The sequence below is a fragment of the Coregonus lavaretus genome (assembly GCF_964263955.1).
Source record: "Coregonus lavaretus genome assembly, chromosome: 20".
Lineage (NCBI taxonomy): Eukaryota > Metazoa > Chordata > Actinopteri > Salmoniformes > Salmonidae > Coregonus > Coregonus lavaretus.
The window spans coordinates 7,805,613-7,819,313 of NC_140007.1; the positions used below are offsets into that span (position 1 = coordinate 7,805,613).

At 51.0% G+C, this 13,701-nt stretch overlaps 1 protein-coding gene across 1 annotated transcript in view; it reads right to left on the minus strand.

Annotated features, from left to right (window-relative positions):
• Positions 1 to 13,701, minus strand: part of LOC311147695 (protein bicaudal D homolog 2-like) — a gene marked incomplete at its 3' end in the record, with an annotated part of 60,664 nt that overhangs the window by 22,482 nt on the left and 24,481 nt on the right. The window lies entirely within an intron of this gene.

Genomic DNA, 13,701 nt, shown 5'->3' on the forward strand with positions numbered 1-13,701 from the left:
GGTACTGGCGGGTGTTGCCAGTCCGGTCCGGCCCGTTCCAGATCCCGGTGTAGAGCCAGTGGTGTGTGTCCTCAGTACGGTCCGGTCTATTCCTGCTCCCCGCTCCAAACCTACGGTGTGCGTCGACAGCCCAGCCCGGCCCGTTCCTGCGCTCCGCACCGAGTCTGTGGTGCGCGTCGCCAGCCCAGCCCGGCCTGTTCCTGCTCCTCGCACTAAGCCTACGGTGTGCGTCGCCAGCCCAGCCCGGCCTGTTCCTGTTCCACGCGCAAAGCCTACGGTGTGCGTCGCCAGCCCAGCCCGGCCTGTTCCACGCGCAAAGCCTACGGTGTGCGTCGCCAGGCCGACCCGGCCTGTTCCTGCCACTCGCACCAAACCTACGGTGCGAGTCGTCAGCCTGGTTCAGCCCGTTCCTGCTACTCGCACCAAACCAGGGATGCGAGTCGTCAGCCTGGTCCAGCCCGTTCCTGCTACTCGCACCAAGCCAAGGGTGCGAGTCGTCAGCCGGGTTCAGCTCGTCCCTGCTACTCGCACCAAGCCAAGGGTGCGAGCCGTCAGCCTGATCCAGCCCATTCCTGCTACTCGCACCAAGCCAGGGATGCGAGTCGTCAGCTTGGTGAGGCCCGTTCCGGCTCCACGCATCAAGCCTAGGGTGCGTATCGTCAGCCAGGTCCGGTCCGTTCCTGCCTCACGCGCCAAGCCAGGGGTGCGCGTCGTCAGTCCAGATCCTACCAGCTGGGTCAGATCGGACCGGGGGCGCTACGGGGGGATTGAAGAAGGGTGGGGGTCAAGCCCGGAACCGGAGCCGCCTCCGAGGAGTAATGCCCACCCAGCCCTCCCCTGTTTTGGGGTTTTGAGGCGCGGTCGCAGTCCGCGCCTTTAGGGGGGGGTACTGTCACGCTCTGGCTCCGGGACTTTGTATTTTGAGCCAGGGTGTGTTCGTTTTGGTTGTGTTTTGTTTGGTTGGTTTGTCATTGGTTGTGTTTGGTCAAATGACTCCCAATCGGAGGTAACGAGTGTCAGCTGTCGGCTCGTTATCTCTGATTGGGAGCCATATTTAAACTGTGTGTTTTCACCTTGTGTTTGTGGGTTTTTGTTCTATGTTCAGTCGTTGTCACTGAGGACTTCATGATCGTGTTTTGTTTTGTATTCTCGTGTATTGCATTAAAGTCAATATGTTCGCTACCAACGCTGCGCTTTGGTCCTACTTCATAGACGGTCGTGACACTGAGCTACCTTTCCCATTTGGAATTTCGGCCATTTTGAAATGAACCTACTTGTTCAGCTGAAGTTCAGCTGGGGACAGAAGCAATTAAACAGAACAGAGAGGAGAGTGCTGTACCAAAAACCCTCCCTCCTAAAATAGTATATCCTGCAGAGATAACCACTCAATCATAGCAGTTTCCATCTGGATGCCGTCATCCTCCTCTGCCATCTCTATTCCTCCCTCCATCATCCCCATCTCTTGCCCCTACCGACTCTCTCTCCTCCCCCACCCTCTCTACCCATAGGATGCTAGTCCATACTGCACGTGCTCACCAGAGACCCAGCAGAAGGCAGTTCAAACAAACAGGAAATGTAGAACAAATCCCAGTAAAGCAGAAGACTTAGGCTATAGGAAACCGAGAGGGCTTGTATTCTCTGGTCCCCTTTTGCCTCTTTGCTGCTATAATGGCCCTTAGTCACTAATGGCGTGTTTCACTATTAATGGTTCCGCTCTCGGGACTGACCCTCATTTCTTAATGGACCACGAGACAGCCCTATCACAGTGCCTGTTCAGAAATGTCCGGCCACACAGAGAGTCTCACTCTCTCTCTCTCTCGCTCTCTCTCTCTCTCTGAATAATCACCCTCTGATTACAGATTTCATTTCCAATCCCCAGCAACAGTGATCCATTTGTTGGAGATTTAAATTTCAAATTTTGTCTCTCAACTGGACTACAATCCCTACGTCTGGATTCACCTGAGGCTATCAGACATCTGACCTTGCTTTAAGCTCCTCTCACTCTCTCTCTCTGACCCTGACACACACGCTACAGTACACACGCACATGACTGCGGACAGATTTCCTAGTTTTACTGCGTTTCAACATAATCCCAGTAATTCCTTCCTTTAGAGCAGGGGTTTTCAACTCTTCCCCTACAAGGTCCAGAGCCTGCTGTCCCTGATTAGGGGAAGAATGAAAAAACGCAGTAGAACTGGCTTCGAGGTCCAGAGTTGAGTTTGAGGGCTTTAGAGAATAAGGGAAATCTGCACTTTAAAATTACATTTGTGAAATTGACCTAGTTACAGACAGAGTTAAATGAAATATCCTGTGCAGAACTAGTTCAGTGGGTTACAGCCAGCCATGACAATGACATCATGTCTCGTGCATGATGGACATCTCACATGTTGGGGAGAGATATAGAGGTTACAGGAAAGCAGATAGCATCGTTGATCAGATAAACATTCCAGTTGAGAACAACAGTATGCTTTCACTGGAAGCCTGGAACGGCTCTAGAATGGTGGAATGGTTCTGGCTGTAGCATGGAAAAAAGAGTCAAGGACCTCAGGCCACCTAGAGAAAACCCATCTACACACAGGCTAGCACTGTGGAGCATTGGCTAACACACCCACCCACAGGCCTGGAGAGCCTTATGGCGTTGAAGAATGTAAACACAGGACTCAGGGAGCTGGAGGTCTCTTATGAACATGCCCCTACATGCCTCTCTGAAGGCCAGCACTGTGTTAGGTTTCCAGACAGACTCAACACTAACGGGTGATAAATGACCAAGCTTGTAGTACGTCGACAAACTGTATCCACACGCTTTGAGTTCTAGAACACACCACATACAGTGTGCTCCAAAACTAGCCCCCGTCCACCCAAAGCTCAACCCACCAAATCAACCGCATCCCCTCTTTGATTAAATCGTCATTAAGAGTAGGGATTAACCCAATCAGAAAGTAGGGGAATCCTATCACTATAATCTGGATTGTGTGGAGAGGGGGGGACTCTGACCCTATCAATCTAATCTAGGGGGCGCGGGCAGGCAAGCTTCAAATGGGGGTCACCCAGCCGAAATCCGCTGACCCAAGCCCCTTAATCTCATCTCCTACGCGTGGGGTAACTTTTGGGGGGTGGGGAGGGAGGAGCACACGCAATCCATAATCATAATGCGGCACCCCTGACACACAGCCTAAAAATTCACTAATACAGCACCATGTGTTAACTGTGAGAGGATGTGAGTGAGAATTAGCATATTGTGATATGGCTAATAAAAGGGGAATTCACGATAACATACATATGTCTGTAAGGAAGGTGACAGCTGACTTTAAGAGAAAGAATCCGTCAGATATTTGTGGTAACGCAGAAACGAGCTACAAGCTCTAGCATGTTGAAAGGCGATGGGAGAGGACAGAACCCACTGGAGGTTTGGCCCTATGAAGCCAACAGGGTCTGATTCCAGATGAGCCCATATATTATGGGATGGATCTAACCAGACTTCCTGCTGAGTTCTGATCCCTATAGGCCCCCAGGCAGACAGCAAAGCACATCATCACAGTTAGCTTCGTCATTATGTGATGTTCTGGGGAGGGGGATGATGTGGTGTCATCTCTGATCTTCCTCTCTCTCGCTCTCTCTCTCTGCCTCGCGCTCTCTGTCTCCTTCTCTCTCCTCTCTGTCTTCTTCTCTCTCCCTGTCTGCCTCTCTCTCTATCTCTCTCTGCCTCGCGCTCTCTGTCTGTCTCTCTCTCTGTCTGCCTCTCTCTCTATCATTCTTATTGGCAGACTAAATAGCCTTGGTTTCTCAAATGACTGCCTCGCCTGGTTCACCAACTACTTCTCAGATAGAGTTCAATGTGTGAAATCGGAGGGCCTGTTGTCTGGACCTATGGCAGTCTCTATGGGGGTGCCACAGTGTTCAATTCTCGGGCCGACTCTATTCTCTGTGTATATCAATGATGTTGCTCTTGCTGCTGGTGACTCTCAGATCCACCTCTATGCAGATGACACCATTTTGTATACATCTGGCCCTTCATTGGACACTGTGTTAACAAACCTCCAAACAAGCTTCAATGCCATACAACACTCCTTCCGTAGCCTCCAATTGCTCTTAAACGCTAGTAATAATAATATGCCATTTAGCAGACGCTTTTATCCAAAGCGACTTACAGTCATGCGTGCATACATTTTTGTGTATGGGTGGTCCCGGGGATTGAACCCACTACCTTTGCGTTACAAGCGCCGTGCTCTACCAGCTGAGCTACAGAGGACCACAGTAAAACTAAATGCATGCTCTTCAATCGAACGTTGCTTGCACCCGCCCGCCCGACTAGAATCACTACTCTTGGCAGGTCTGACTTAGAAACCGTAAACTCTCCTTCCAGACTCACATTAAGCATCTCCAATCCAAAGTTAAATCTAGAATCGGCTTCTTATTTTGCAACAAAGCCTCCTTCACTCATGCTGCCAAACATGCCCTCTTAAAACTGACTATCCTACCGATCTTGACTTCGGCTATGTCATTTACAAAATAGCCTCCAACACTCTACTCAGCAAATTGGATGTAGTCTATCACAGTGCCATCCGTTTTGTCACCAAAGCCCCATATACTACCCACCATTGTGACCTGTACGCTCTCATTGGCTGGCCCTCACTACATATTCGTCGTCCAACCCACTGGCTCCAGGTCATCTATAAATCACTGCTAGGCAAATCCCCACCTTATCTTAGCTCATTGGTCACCATAGCAACACCCACCTGTAGTATGCGCTCCAGCAGGTATATCTCACTGGTCATCCCCAAAGCTAACACCTCCTTTGGCCGCCATTCCTTCCAGTTCTCTGCTGCCAATGACTGGAACGAACTGCAAAAATCTCTGAAGCTGGAGACTCTTATCTCCCTCACTAACTTTAAGCATCAGTTGTCAGAACAGTTTACCGATCACTGCACCTGTACACAGTCCATCTGTAATTAGCCCACCCTGTCATGAGCCTCTCACTCCACCGGGTTACCACCTTAATTTTCTTCCACTCTGCTCACCACTCTCTCTACTCAGCCTAACTAGCTCCACCTGTCCCTGCTCTGCTCTGCTCTAATTACTCTGCCAGCTGCGCTGCATTACCCACTACCTCTCCCAGTATTTAAGGCCCTGTCTTTCAGCTCTCCGGTGTCAGATCGTCTGCAAAGCTCACACCCGGAACCTGTTTGCTCGCGCTTCTGGCTCACCCTGGTTTTGTGACGCCGGACCTGCCTGATTTTTGGATACTCTTCTGCCCCAGGAGATCCAGACCTGCTTCTGCCATAACGACTCCTGACTACTCTTCAATCCCGGTAACTCTGACCAGCCTTCTGCCTTGCTACTACGTATTTTGGATTTCCCTTGAACTGTACTGCTGCCTTGTTTCATTCCGCCCTGTTGTGTCTGTGTCTCCCCCCCCCAGGACTTCTGGACCACCCACCACCGGCTTCATAGGACGCATCGCTGCCACTGGGGGGGGCACAGACCCAGCACATTGGACGGGATCCCTGTTACCCCTGGAGCCTTCATTCACTCCCTACTTCCCTTTTCCCTTAAGTTTTAATAAACTTTCTGGTGTGACGCAATTGTGGTCCTCTGGTCGTCTGTCTGAACCGTGACAGTACGATCTGACCATTATGGACTCAGCGCACACTTTCCCCGACATGGAAACCGATGAGCATGAGCAGCAGTTCCAGCAGCAGCAACAACAACTCGCCATGATCATTCAACTCCTCACCAACCTTACCCCAGCCAGTCTGCCCACCAGCCCTGCCCCCGAGTTACCTGCCCCGGTCATTGCAGCCGCTGCTCCGGAACCCAAGATTGGAAACCCCGAGCGGTTCAACGGCGACTCAACCCAGGTCCGGCCATTCCTGACTAGCTGCCGACTTCAGTTCTCCTTGCAGCCAAGGACCTTCGCCACGGAGGGGGCTAAAGTTGGGTATGCCATCACTCACCTGACGGGCCGAGCTCGACTCTGGGGAACAGCAGAGTTCGAACGTCAAACCCCCGCATGTGCAACCTTCGACCTGTTTGCTGAGGAGATGCTGAAGGTGTTTGACCTGGATTCACCAACCGCAGAGGCGTCTCGTGAACTGTTCAGTATTCGACAAGGCAGACGTACAGTCGCAGACCATTCCATCGACTTCCGAACCCTGGCTAGACGAAGTTCTTGGAACACACCATCGTTGGTGGACGCGTTCTTCCATAGTTTGGCTGACTATATCAAGGACGAGTTGGTCTCCCATGAACTGCCTTCCACTCTTGATGAAGCCATCGCACTGACTGTCAGGATCGACAGAAGGATACAGACCCGTCGTCGTGAGAGGGGGCGCCAAGGTCCACCTACTACCGGCATTCGGAGAGATCCGACTGGGCTCCTGTCATCTACTGCCACTCACCCAGGTCAGCTTGATCAGTCTGAGCCTATGGAGATTGGGCGAGTCTCTCTCACTCCTGCAGAGCGCCAGCGCCGCTTCACCTCAAACCTCTGCCTCTATTGTGGAGGTGATGGACATCGTGTGGTAACCTGCCCTTTAAAGGGCCGAAGCTCACCGGGCATAGGGGGAGTCCGGTTGAGTTCAATGACCATCCAGTCCTCCGACCGCAAACCCCTGCTGCAAGTTCACCTCCGCCTCTCTGACTCAACTCACACCCTGGCTGCTCTGGTGGATTCTGGCGCCGAAGCCAACATAATGGACATCAAGCTGGCACGCCAACTGGGACTGGAGAACCTCCGTTTGACACCTCCTATTCCTGCCCGGGCACTGGACGGACACTTACTCGGATCGGTCACTCATGTCACGGCCCCGGTCTCGATGGGTCTGTCCGGAAACCATCAAGAAACTATCCAGTTTCACCTGCTCCCCTCTCCAGGCCAACCCCTCATCCTGGGTTACCCATGGCTCCGCCGGCACAACCCTCAGCTCGACTGGGTGACCGGGGTGATCAGGGAGTGGGGAGAGGACTGCCACCGAACCTGCCTGCTTGCTGCCGCACTACCCCCTCGGCCAGTACCTACTAACTCCGCTCCTGACCTCTCCAATGTCCCAGAATGCTACCATGGTCTCAGAGAGGTGTTTAACAAAGCAAGAGCCACATCTCTGCCCCCTCACCGACCGTACGACTGTGCCATCGACCTCCTCCCTGGAACAGCCCCTCCAAAGGGTCGTCTTTATTCGTTGTCTGCTCCTGAAAGAAAGTCCATGGAGGACTACATCAATGGCTCTCTGTCCGCAGGATTAATCCGTTCATCTTCATCTCCTGCTGGTGCTGGCTTCTTCTTTGTGGGGAAGAAGGACGGATCTCTTCGCCCCTGCATCGACTACAGGGGACTCAACGACATCACAGTGAAAAACCGTTACCCTCTGCCTCTGCTCACCTCTGCTTTTGAGTTGCTCCAGGGAGCCACTGTTTTTACCAAGTTGGATCTCAGAAACGCTTACCACCTAGTGCGGATCCGGGAGGGAGATGAATGGAAAACCGCATTCAATACACCAACAGGCCACTACGAGTATCTGGTTATGCCTTTTGGCCTCACCAATGCTCCTGCTGTGTTCCAGGCTCTAGTGAATGATGTACTGCGGGACATGTTAAACAAGTTTGTCTTCGTTTACCTGGATGACATCTTAATCTACTCCAGAAACCTGTCTGAACACACCCGCCATGTCCAGCAAGTCCTTCATCGTCTTCTGGAGAATTCCCTCTACGCCAAGGCAGAGAAATGTGAGTTTCACGTCAAGACAGTGGCCTTCCTGGGGTACATAGTGGCAGAGGGAAGTATCCAAATGGATCCTGCCAAAGTATCAGCAGTCACTTCATGGCCAGTTCCGGAGAACAGAAAGAAGCTGCAACAGTTTCTGGGGTTTGCTAACTTCTACAGAAAGTTTATCCGGAACTACAGTACCGTTGCTGCCCCTCTCACTGCTCTAACCAGCACCAAGCAACCCTTCACCTGGACCCCAGCAGCCGACAAAGCCTTCAGTACCCTCAAGGTGAGGTTCACCTCCGCTCCCATCCTCCAGATGCCTGATGTGGACCGGCAATTCATTGTGGAGGTGGACGCCTCGGATGTGGGAGTTGGTGCTGTGATTTCTCAGTGGGCTGCGGAGGATAGGAAGCTCCATCCCTGTGCCTTTTTCTCACGTCGGTTGTCCCCCTCTGAGTGCAATTACGACATAGGGAACCGTGAGCTGCTGGCTGTGAAGCTTGCCTTGGAGGAGTGGCGTCACTGGCTGGAGGGGTCCACCATTCCATTTCTCGTTTGGACCGATCATAAGAACTTGGAGTACATCCGCACGGCCAAACGGTTGAACTCCAGGCAGTCCCGCTGGGCCCTGTTCTTCACCAGGTTTAATTTCACTCTGTCATACCGGCCTGGATCACGCAACACCAAGCCAGACGCCCTCTCCCGTCAATTCCAGAAGGATGACACCCCCTCCAAGGACCCTGTGTCGATTCTGCCAAGTCCCTGCATCGTTGCAGCTCTGACCTGGGCTGTTGAGGAACAGGTGCTGGAGGCTCTCCGTAACCAGCCAGGTCCCAGCACTTGCCCAGCTGACCGCCTTTTTGTCCCCGAAGACCTGAGGTCCCAGGTCGTTCAGTGGGGACATGACTCCCGCCTAGCTTGTCACCCTGGCTCCACCCGCACTTACAACCTGCTCGCCCAGAGGTTCTGGTGGCCCTCTCTGAGAAAGGATGTACGGGAATTCGTCCAAGCCTGCCCCATCTGCAACCAACACAAGTCGTCCTGCCAGCCCCCAGCCGGATTGCTGCAGCCCCTGCCTGTGCCCAGACGTCCCTGGTCTCACATCGCCCTTGACTTTGTCACGGGGCTGCCCCCTTCAAGTGGCATGACCGTCATTCTCACCATAGTTGACCGTTTCAGCAAGATGGCACACTTCATTCCCCTCCCCAAGCTCCCAACCGCCAAGGAGACCGCCCAGGTGGTCCTGGAACACGTCTTCCGGATCCACGGACTGCCAAAGGATGTAGTTTCTGACCGTGGTCCACAATTCTCCTCCGCTTTTTGGAAGGAGTTCTGTCACCTGCTGGGAGCCACAGTCAGTCTGACTTCCGGATTCCATCCCCAATCCAATGGGCAGTCAGAGCGGGCTAATCAGGAGCTCGAGAAGGCACTGCGATGCATGACTTCACGCAACCCCCACTCCTGGTCGCAGCAATTGACATGGGTGGAGTACGCACACAATTCTCTGACCTGCTCTGCCATCGGTATGTCCCCTTTCCAATGTGTTTATGGATACCAGCCTCCTCTATTTGCCAGCCAGGAAGAGGAGGTTACTTGCCCATCTGCACTTGCTTTTGCCCGTCGATGTCGCCGCACCTGGTCACAAGCCCGAGCCACACTCCTCAGATCCGTTGCCAGCTACACTACCGGGGCCAACCGTCGGAGAATTCCTGCTCCCACCTACCATGTTGGTCAAAGGGTGTGGTTGTCATCGAAGAACCTGCCACTCAGGGTGGAGTCGCAGAAGCTGGCACCTCGGTTCATTGGCCCATTCCCTATCATAAGAGTGATTAGCCCAACTGCTGTCCGGCTCCAACTGCCTAATTCCCTGAGGGTGCACCCCACTTTCCATGTGTCTAAGATTAAGCCCATCCATGAGAGTCCGCTGGTCCCTGCTGCGCCTTGTCCTCCTCCTCCACGGCTCGTCGATGGTGGTCTGGTTTACACCGTCCGCCGCCTGCTTCGGTCCAGACGGAGGGGTAGGGGTCTCCAGTACCTCATTGACTGGGAGGGCTATGGACCTGAGGAAAGGACCTGGGTGCCAGCTAGTCGGATTGTGGATAGGACTCTCATCACCGCTTTCCACCAACGGCATCCTGATCAACCTGCAATCCGTAGGGGCCGCCCCAGAGGGGTCCCTAACCGTCCTGCCCGCTCGGCTTCCTGTCCTGTGCCTGATCCTGTCTCGGGACCTGTCCCATCTCCCGACCACGGCCCTCCGGCTTCCTCCGAGGATGAGGACGTTCACTCGGACCGTTCGGAGGAGTTCTAGCCCTCCTCCGGCTCCCCTCCTCCCGCCCGGCGTGGTGTTGCTCTTGGGACTTCTGGGGCCGTCCCTTGGGGGGGGGGTTCTGTCATGAGCCTCTCACTCCACCGGGTTACCACCTTAATTTTCTTCCACTCTGCTCACCACTCTCTCTACTCAGCCTAACTAGCTCCACCTGTCCCTGCTCTGCTCTGCTCTAATTACTCTGCCAGCTGCGCTGCATTACCCACTACCTCTCCCAGTATTTAAGGCCCTGTCTTTCAGCTCTCCGGTGTCAGATCGTCTGCAAAGCTCACACCCGGAACCTGTTTGCTCGCGCTTCTGGCTCACCCTGGTTTTGTGACGCCGGACCTGCCTGATTTTTGGATACTCTTCTGCCCCAGGAGATCCAGACCTGCTTCTGCCATAACGACTCCTGACTACTCTTCAATCCCGGTAACTCTGACCAGCCTTCTGCCTTGCTACTACGTATTTTGGATTTCCCTTGAACTGTACTGCTGCCTTGTTTCATTCCGCCCTGTTGTGTCTGTGTCTCCCCCCCCCAGGACTTCTGGACCACCCACCACCGGCTTCATAGGACGCATCGCTGCCACTGGGGGGGGCACAGACCCAGCACATTGGACGGGATCCCTGTTACCCCTGGAGCCTTCATTCACTCCCTACTTCCCTTTTCCCTTAAGTTTTAATAAACTTTCTGGTGTGACGCAATTGTGGTCCTCTGGTCGTCTGTCTGAACCGTGACACACCCAACTACCTCATCCCCAAATTGTTATTTATTTTGCTCATTTGCACCCCAGTATCTCTATTTGCACATCATCTTCTGCACATCTATCACTCCAGTGTTAATACTCAATTGTAATGATTTTGCACTATGGCCTATTTATTGCCTTACCTCCATAACTTACTACATTTGCACACACTATATATAGATTTTAAATTTTTCTATTGTGTTCACACCAGTCCAAACGAACCGAACTAAGGGGCTAAACACACCAGAGTGTGAATGCCCCCTCAGTGTCAGTGTTAAGAACCTGACATGTCCTGATAATAGTTATTCCCCTGTAATCTGACAACACAGACACCACAGAGGGTTAGGGTTCAAAGGTCACTGATTAGAGGACAAGGCCTATCAGGACTGAAAAGGAGCTAGCGTGTGTGTCAGTCAAATCTGTTATATGATCCTAGACAGCTCCTGGTCAGGATGACTGACTACTAACTCTTTAAGCCCAAAGACCACCTGCTTAAAGCTATACATCAGCTCAGAGAGCAGGTTAGAGTAGAGTACAAGGGAAGGTCAGGTCAAAGAGTTCAACCTTGTTCTTCTACTCCAACAACCATCATCCCCCATCCAGCCACCCACTCACACACCACTCTCCTCTAAACCTGTGACTAGACAGTAGAATAGACAGGGGAGGGGCTGTTGTTGCTATGTTACAGCTTTAAACAGATCAATATCTTCAACCTTAAGAAGCTGAGCATGTGAAGCCAAACTAAAACCCCAGCCACATGAGATATTCTATTTTTTCTCCCTCATGTTCCGATGGGAGAGAACCAGGCTTCTTGTTAGAGGGGTTTGAGCAGGGCCAACCCTGTGGGTGAAAGAGGGGAGAGATCCTCCAGAGTTCCAACAAGACCTTCAGAAGCAGAAGATCAAACTAGCAGAAGCTAAGCCCAATCTTCTCTGCTCCTTGGTGTGTGTGTGTGTGTGTGTGTGTGTGTGTGTGTGTGTGTGTGTGTGTGTGTGTGTGTGTGTGTGTGTGTGTGTGTGTGTGTGTGTGTGTGTGTGTGTGTGTGTGTGTGTGTACTGCTGCGGTCTACTGAGAAATGCCTATGGTGAACTAATCGATGCCAGATCGTTTTTAACAAACATTGCCTCAGGACCAAACCCTGTTAGAACCCATTTTATCCGGATCAATTACCATGGATTTGGATCAGCTTCCTCCAATCTCTGACCTTCTGATGATCCCTTAAACTCTATTTTAACGCCATACTGCTATCCCCCCATTTTCAATCACAAACAGAAAACAAAATGGCCCTGAATGAAAAAACGGCAGGAGAGGGAGAAGAGAAAGACAGAGACAGGGGGAGGCAGAGAAAAGGCCAAAGTCTTTGTTTGGAACCAGACAGTAGAGCGCTGCACCTTTCGTAATGTCACTCGACACACAGTGATGTAGCTAATGACCATACATTAGCCCTGGGCTGTGGGGTAACTAGAAACCAACTGTGGTCAGTGGGCTTGTGTAGAGGTCAGACGAGCTAACCTTGGCTATCCTGTAAGCCTTTGGAACTCATTGAGCCTTAGTGGTCGTATTTAGGGCTGTTGCGGTGACCGTATTACCACCACACCAGCGGTCACGAGTCATGAAGGCAGTCAAATTCCATGTGACAGTTTAGTCACTGTAATTAGGCTTCTCCAAGCTCTGATGCTGCTGATGGTCATTAGTAGCCTACCAAACTTGCTAACTGCCTGGTACTCAGCACTCTATTGTCCCTCTAATCACTCTGACATCAATGCAAATGTTTCGAAAATGTAATCAAACACTTAATGAGAGCCCATGCACTCATGTTGCGCAACATTTCAATAGGCTATGCAATTGCGCAAGAAAACAGAGTGATGGCCTCTACTAAAAAGAGGAGGATCCCATCAGCTTTCTATAGGCTAGGCCTACTATATTTATTTCTCAACTTTCATAATATTAAGCACATTGCTTATATTTACAACAGGAGTATAGCCTACCTGGCTGGCATGAAAATGAACCACCGGGAAAAGCATCCTCCATACGCTATTTTTACATTTACATTTTAGTCATTTAGCAGACGCTCTTATCCAGAGCGACTTACAGGAGCAATTAGGGTTAAGTGCCTTGCTCAAGGGCACATTTACGTCATTTAGCAGACGCTCTTATCCAGAGCGACTACAAATTGGTGCATTCACCCTATAGCCAGTGGGATAACCACTTTACAATTATACTTTTTTTTTTTTTTTGGGGGGGGTAGAAGGATTACTTTATCCGATTTAAGTGCATAGATGACATGTATTTTTTTCCACTGACACTGTTTCGATACAGGTGCATGATAATGGTCCATTCTAAATCAAAACAAATTTCACACATATATTATTTAGTATATGTGAAGACAAGATTAAATCAACAATAGTCTGATGGGTGACAATATTAGCCTATCACTTGTGAATTATATATGATCACTTGTGAATGATGCCCAGCATAAGAAGCAATGCCTTTTTTTTGCGACTTTTTCTAATCATAGTCGCACACCTCATGTAGCCTAGCCCATAGGCCCATATGTTTTAATAAGGTTTGTATCACAACTAAAGTGGCCAAATAACTTCTTAATATTAAGCACATTATTCCACTTTATAAGGGGTGTAGAGTCTAACTGGCATACTTAAGCAGCGTGTGAATTTCAAGTTTGGGGAAGATAACCCAGAATAGACTCCTTCAAATCGTTTGGAGAAAATATCCTTTCTATTTTATTCAGTTATGTTCAATAGTATTCTTCATACTATAAAATAATATAAAACAATGCCACGGAATTCTAAGCAAATCTTGTCTGCTAAATGAACTAGTGTAGCCCACAGCCATATGGCATAGCCAGATCAGGGCCTAACATAAGGACAACTCAGAGTATGCTATTCTGTTCTTCTGAAATAGACTACATTTTCTTCATATCA